This window comes from Salvelinus sp. IW2-2015, linkage group LG15 (genome assembly GCF_002910315.2).
Source record: "Salvelinus sp. IW2-2015 linkage group LG15, ASM291031v2, whole genome shotgun sequence".
Classification (NCBI taxonomy): domain Eukaryota; kingdom Metazoa; phylum Chordata; class Actinopteri; order Salmoniformes; family Salmonidae; genus Salvelinus; species Salvelinus sp. IW2-2015.
In genome coordinates, this window is record NC_036855.1 from 52,798,934 (window position 1) to 52,806,062 (window position 7,129).

A 7,129-nucleotide genomic window follows, 5' to 3' on the forward strand; every position below is an offset into this window, starting at 1 on the left:
ATGTTCTGTTATGTCGTCTGTCCTCACAGAGTTTAATCACAGATGGCGTCATATGGCATGCAACACTCAGAGCACTAAACTTTTTTTCCCTGTATTCACTTAGTGGTGAAAATTACAACTTTATTTAACTTAAAACAGACTTGTTTGATGATTAACAAATGCACATGACATGTAATATTACAATGTTGTGGAGTGTTTTTAAAAAATAATCCCTGTTTCATGTGTGATGAAGTAGGACAGTTGTTAGGTCTGAAGTGGTGTCCTCTATTCTGAAGAAGTATCTCTCAGGCTTGTCACGGCAGTGCTCTGATGTGGTGACATGGTCTATGTGTCTGGTGTTTATGTGTTGTGTGTCGCTTGTGTCACTGTCTGGGAGGCCATGTCTTTGGGCATGCCAGCTACCCTGCCCTGTACCCTGTGTGTCCTAATCTACCATGCTTGGTTTCTCACATGTTCTCACACTCTCTTAACTTGTCTTTTCCATGTTTCCTCCTCTCCCTCCCAACCCTCTACCTCTGACCCCCCTCCACGCTCAACATGTCTATCCCCATCCCTGCATGTGTGTGTGTGTGTGTGTCTCCCAACCTCTCCACATTCACACTACCCTTGGTGTTTGTCCCTCTTCTCTCTATTTCCTGTGGTTTGATCACTTCCATTCCTCTGTATTTGTACGGCCTCTTTCTCGTTCCTGTTGTGGTTGGCTTCTCTACTCTCTGTGCCGCTTTCCCCCCTATTCTGGTTTGGGTTCCCCTATTTCACTGCTGCTGCTCTCTTTACTTTCAACTCCAACTTGGAAATGTCCTCATCTTAACCTCTGCCCATCATATAAACTACCTGTCTCTCTTATTTGAACTATACCCATCATAATAAACTACCCGTCTCTCTCATATGAACTTCACCCATCATATACAACTACCCGTCTCTCTTATTTGAACTCTACCCATCATATAAACTACCTGTCTCTCTTATTTTGAACTCTACCCATCATATAAACTACCTGTCTCTCTCATATGAACTCTACCATCATATAAACTACCTGTCTCTCTTATTTGAACTCTACCATCATAATAAACTACCTGTCTCTCTTTTGAACTCTACCCATCATATAAACTACCTGTCTCTCTTATTTGAACTCTAACCATCATATAAACTACCTGTTCTCTCTTATTTGAACTCTACCCATCATATAAACTACCCGTCTCTCTTCATATGAACTTTACCCATCATATAAACTACCCGTCTCTCTTTTTGAACTCTACCCATCATATAACTACTGTCTCTCTTATTTGAACTCTACCCATCATATTACACTAACCTGTCTCTCTCACATTGAACTCTACACATCATATAAACTACCCTTCTCTCTCATATGAAATCTCTGCCCATCACTTGCTCTGCTCCTCTGGCCCATTCTTCACTGTACCTCGCTACCCTTTTTCATTTCACTTCATCACTCTCTCCCATATCCATCACTACACATCCTCATTCAATCTCACACCTTCTCCACCTCTTGCTTCATACATGTGGTTTATATGATATCACCCTCCCTTAAATAATTCCCTTCACCCTGCCTGACCCTATTCCCTGCCCCTTCACCACCCTCTCACCCTGGCCCCACCCCACTGCAGCAGTGTGAACAGCGCCCACAGTAGCGCCTCCCGCTCCTCCGGAGGCTCTCAGACTCACTCACCCAGTTCGTCCTAATCGCTACCGCAGCCTGGCCCACCCGCCACCGGGGAACGCTCACCGCCTCAGCAGCGTCTCCTCCCACGACTCAGGCTTCATATCGCAGGACGCCAACGTCTACTCCAAGCCTCCTCGCCCATGCCCTCTGACATCACCAGCCAGGTATGACTGCCGTCACAGATGTCGCTGCAGTGCTGAAACGTAGCTCCGCCCCCTCCTTGGTTTTTTATTTCCTCAACCCTTCTGCCCGACGTCTCTTGGTTTTGCGTTCATTCCGTCTCTTTTTTTGACCTCTATGTCCTACTGCAGAAGTTCATCAAGCTCTGCATCCTCAGAGGCATCGAGACTTGCCAGTCCAGTCAGTGAGTGCAGCTCTCCCACAACGGTAAGTACAACAGCTGCCTCGCACTCCTGTCCTAATTGCGTGCAAACATATTGGAACACACGATCCAATATCAGTCACACGATTAACTGACTTTTGAAAAGAATGTGAATGCATAGCCATGCTCGTTTTAGTCATCTGTGTATTGCATACTGTATTGTTGTGCTGTATATGTTGTATGAGAGAAGCTGGTAAAACTGACCGGCAGGATGGTCTCCCTAAGTATGTGTTCTTCATCAGTCCAGGTCAACTTGTGGTCATCTGCTCTGTCACCGCTGATCTCTTGTCTTTGCCCTCTTTTCTTCTGCTACTCATACAGTTTGTGTATGCGTGCGTTTGGGAGTGCACATGCACGTACTCTTGTGCATGTACAGTATGTCTCTGTGACCCAGAGGTCACATCACAAAAGGCTCCTCCCAAAAGCCTTTGGCGTTGATGGAACGCTCTGACGATCCCGATCTTGTCTCTCCGTTCCGCAGTCTGGCTCGTCCTTCGCTACCTTCCGCCCTGCTCTCTCTCACACTGGCTCCATCAGGCCTCTCTCTGTCATACTTCCCTGCGTCCCCACCCTATAACTACTCCCCTGGATCCAACACTACCTCTCCCCATCAAAGGTTCCTTTGCTGGAAGGTTTGTTTTCATCTGTACACTTTTCTTTGCAGTTTTTAAGTTCTTTTTTTGAATTTTTTGTATTGTGTTTTCATTTGTGCCGAGTTAACGCTTCTTCACCAGGTTTTTCTTTTCATTTCACCATCTGCTTAACTCATTCGTGACTTCGTTACTTTGCTCCTGACCTGTGTGCCTTTTGTGTTGTCGTTTGACCATCAGTCTCCCCCCTGGTTTCAAATCTACTGTGTGGTGATTTGCTAAACTGAGCAGGCCCCTGGGTGTCACCCATTTCACCTTTCCAAGTCTCACAAACTCAAAAGGCTTCAAACCAATAAACCCACTCATCAATTTGGCCCAATACCAAAACACCTCACACACACACAATGAGGAATCCTCCGCCACACTACCCCCAACTGTACCAGATGAAAGGCGTCAAAACTGCTGGATAGTGGACGGGTCTCTCTCATTGAGAGTTTGCTCTGTTGCTTTTCACTGCTTCTTATTAATCACACCCACCTCTTCAGGATTGGTCCAAGCAGGTTCTTATGAGCAGCCATTGGCTGCCACGCTCAGCGGAGGAAGGAGCCCCTGGATAGGCTGAAGGAGAGCGAGGCATCCCGGGCTCCCAGGGATATGCTGGTGCTCACCCAGACGATGTCCAGAGGTCCCGAATGACCCCGCCACCATCGCTGCAAGGTAAAAGAGAATATGCAGATTTACCTCACAATGGTGGTGAATATAAGACACATGCTGCTGTAACACAACTGTTGGATTAACCCCGGATTGGAGTTTGGTGGTTATAGTCCGTCCATTGTGCTTGGTAGTGGTCCTGTGCTCCTACCATGTGATAAGTGTTTGCTAAGGCTATTGATTGCGATACGGTTAGATCCTTAGTCATCATCCAAATCATGTGTTAGTCACTAGTCCCGTGTAGCTCTGTCGGTAGAGCATTCGATTCCCACGGTGGGACCAGTGAGAACAAAGTATTAAAATGTATACACTCACTGCTGTAAGTCGCATGGGATAAGAGTGTCTGCTTAATGAATAAAAACAACGTGTTTCGCTTCCTCCCAGCACGGCGAAGAGGTGTCTCCAGCAGCCATGTGACCTGGCCATGGTCCTGACCCGTGGTCTCAGCATGGAGCAGCAGAAGAGCAACAGGGACTCCCTGCAGTACTCTAGTGGCTACAGCACCCAGACCACCACGCCCTCCTGCTCCGAGGACACTATCCCCCTCTCAGGGTACCACTCTGACAAGTACACTCCTTCGCTCATAGAGTAAACATCAATACATACAGAAGTCAACCTCACGTACAATAACCAACAGAGAATGCACTCGCTGTCCTCTCAAGGAAACCGTCCCCAACAGCATAATACATGCAATACTCATCCTCTGAATAACACACCACACCCCTCTATCTCTCTCTCTCTCTCTCCCCAGGGTCGGATTATGACTGCTACTCTGTGAATGGAGATGCTGAAGGTGAGGCGTTCAACGGACTTTGACAAGTCCTCCACCATCCCCGCCACAGCAACATCGGCCAGAACTACCGACGTATGATCCAGACCAAGAGGCCGGCCAGCACCGCTGGTCTGCCCAGTGGGGCCCAGGGCGGAGTGCCTGGAGGAGGGAGGAGGCATTGGACCCCTGGGGACTGCCACCATCCGCCGAACCCCATCCACCAAGCCGGGTGGAGACGCACCCTGTCCAAACGCGGGCCCCATCCCCATCCGCCGCCCCAATAGTGCCAGTGAAGACACCCACGGTGCCTGATGCTCCTGGGGGGTACCCCGGGCCTCCGGTACGTTAGTGGGCAGTGAGGAGTGTGTGTTCTCCGTGGCGGATGACTCCTCCCCCAACGCGTTGGAGTATGTGAAGGCCTCTCCCAAGCGTCTGAGCCTGCCCCAACACAGCGTGTGGGGGTCTGGGGGAGCGATGGAGATGAGTGTGTATGTCCAGCACGGCTCTGAGGAGGACCAGATGATAGCCGCTAACCGCCACAGCCGGTGGAGAAGATAGGAGAGCTGGTGGCCAGTGCCACGCCTTGGGGAGGGACAGTTCCCCTTCCCCAAACCTCCCTGAATGACCCCCCGCCTGGCCCGGCCCCCCAGCACGACCCACAGGCCCCCGGTCAGGCACCGCGTGCTGGTGTCATCCGCAGGGGCGTGCGGCTTCCGCAAGACCTGTCTCCAACGACAGGTCAGCGCCCAGGATTTTGTGATGGCGCACAACGGAGCGGAGGGAGCGCAGCCTGCAACCCACCGAGATGGCTCAACCACTACATACAGTACTGACTCTGTAGTAAAGAAGTAAATATGACAACAGAAGATTACAAACAACAAAAAAAGTTTAATTAGAAGTAAATGATAAATAACAATAAAAATGCTGATATGAAAAAGTAAATCAGAATAATAATGACAGGCTCTGGCCACTATAACTCTATCGTGTCTGGGCGCATGTTTTGTTTAATTAGCCCACCATCACCACAGGATCCTCAGACTGTATATAGAGACTCTGTCTGGACTGGACTGACTGCTGAGAGAGAGAGGACTGTTTTAGTAGGAACCTGGACTTCCAGCCACCCTCTCCACCTCCTCCCACACCCCCCACTCTCACCCAACCTCTTACCCCCCCCCCCCCCCCCATTCATAAGAGAAAGCAGAGGGAAGCAGGTGGCAGAGAGACAGATGAAAAGTGGGGTCAATGGGGCTCCATCGCTCCCTCTCCCTTTGGCTCAGGTCACAAGGCTCTGACGACGCACTGTTAGCTTAAACCAATGGCTAACAGTGTGCGTGTGTGCGCGTGTGTGCGCTCGTGTGCGTGTACGAGTTCTGCTGCAGGTCAGCTGGTTGTATTTGAGGGTGGGGCTTCTCTCCTCTGTGTCGTTTTTTTGTGTTACCCTCACCACTGGGCACACACTGGCTAAATCAACGTTGTATCCACGTCATTTTATGAAATTACATTGCACCAACGTGGAATAGACATTGAATTGACGTCTGTGCCCAGTGGACTGTTTTTATTGTGACATTTTGATTTCCTGTTACCACTGGTGTGAGAAACCACAAAAGAAGCCAGGCGTATATATTTTCTAAATCCAGAGAGAACATGTAATAGGAAATGGAGCAATACATGTGTTTTTATTTTCTGCTTGCAGAGTGGAGGAGAAACAGAAGCTGTTATCTTAGGTTAGGTTCTCTTTTTTTACTTGCAGGCAATCATCAAAGTAAGTCTGACAATGAAAGTGACAGCAAAAGTGTGTCAGCGAGAGGTTCTGTTCAGATAAGTGTGGAATCCTGGGGAAAAAAGGCGCCCCTGCACGTCTGTCTGTATGAGTGTCTGCTGAGCGTCTGTCTGTATGAGTGTCTGCTGAGCGTCTGTCTGTATGAGTGTCTGCTGAGCGTCTGTCTGCTGGTCCATATGTCTGTTATGTCGTCTGTCCTCACAGAGTTTAATYACAGATGGCGTCATATGGCATGCAACACTCAGAGCACTAAACTTTTTTTTCCCTGTATTCACTTAGTGGTGAAAATTACAACTTTATTTCAACTTAAAACAGACTTGTTTGATGATAACAAATAGCACATGACATGTATATTACAATGTTGTGGAGTGTTTTTAAAAATAATCCCTGTTTCCATGTGTGATGAAGTAGGACAGTTGTTAGGTCTGAAGTGGTGTCCTCTATTCTGAAGAAGTATCTCTCAGGCTTGTCACGGCAGTGCTCTGATGTGGTGACATGGTCTATGTGTCTGTGTTTATGTGTGTGTGTCGCTTGTGTCACTGTCTGGGAGGCCATGTCTTTGGGCATGCCAGCTACCCTGCCCTGTACCCTGTGTGTCTAATCTACCCAACCCATGCTTGGTTCTCACACGGTCTTAACTTGTCTTTTCCATGTTTCCTCCTCTCCCTCCCCAACCCTCTACCTCTGACCCCCCTCCACGCTCAACATGTCTATCCCCATCCCTGCATGTGTGTGTGTGTGTGTCTCCCAACCTCTCCACTCTACATTCACACTTACCCTTGGTGTTTGGCCTCTTCTCTATTTCCTGTGGTTTGATCACTTCCCATTCCTCTGTATTTGTACGGCCTCTTTCTCTTCCTGTGTGGTTGGCTTCTCTACTCTCTGTGCCGCTTTCCCCCCTATTCTGGTTGGGTTCCCCTATTTCACTGCTGCTGCTCTCTACTTTCAACTCCAACTTGGAAATGTCCTCATCTTAACCTCTGCCCATCATATAAACTACCTGTCTCTCTTATTTGAACTATACCCATCATATAAACTACCCGTCTCTCTCATATGAACTTCACCCATCATATACACTACCCGTCTCTCTTATTTGAACTCTACCCATCATATAAACTACCTGTCTCTCTTATTTGAACTCTACCCATCATATAAACTACCTGTCTCTCTCATATGAACTCTACCCATCATATAAACTACCTGTCTCTCT

General features: G+C 48.3%; 1 protein-coding gene and 1 pseudogene across 1 annotated transcript in view; both read left to right on the top strand.

The window, feature by feature from the left end:
* Positions 1-7,129, top strand: part of LOC111974410 (protein MTSS 2-like) — a 114,649-nt gene that overhangs the window by 102,759 nt on the left and 4,761 nt on the right. The gene's annotated exons all lie outside the window — the stretch shown is intronic.
* On the top strand, positions 380-4,899 carry LOC139022593 (protein MTSS 2-like; annotated as a pseudogene).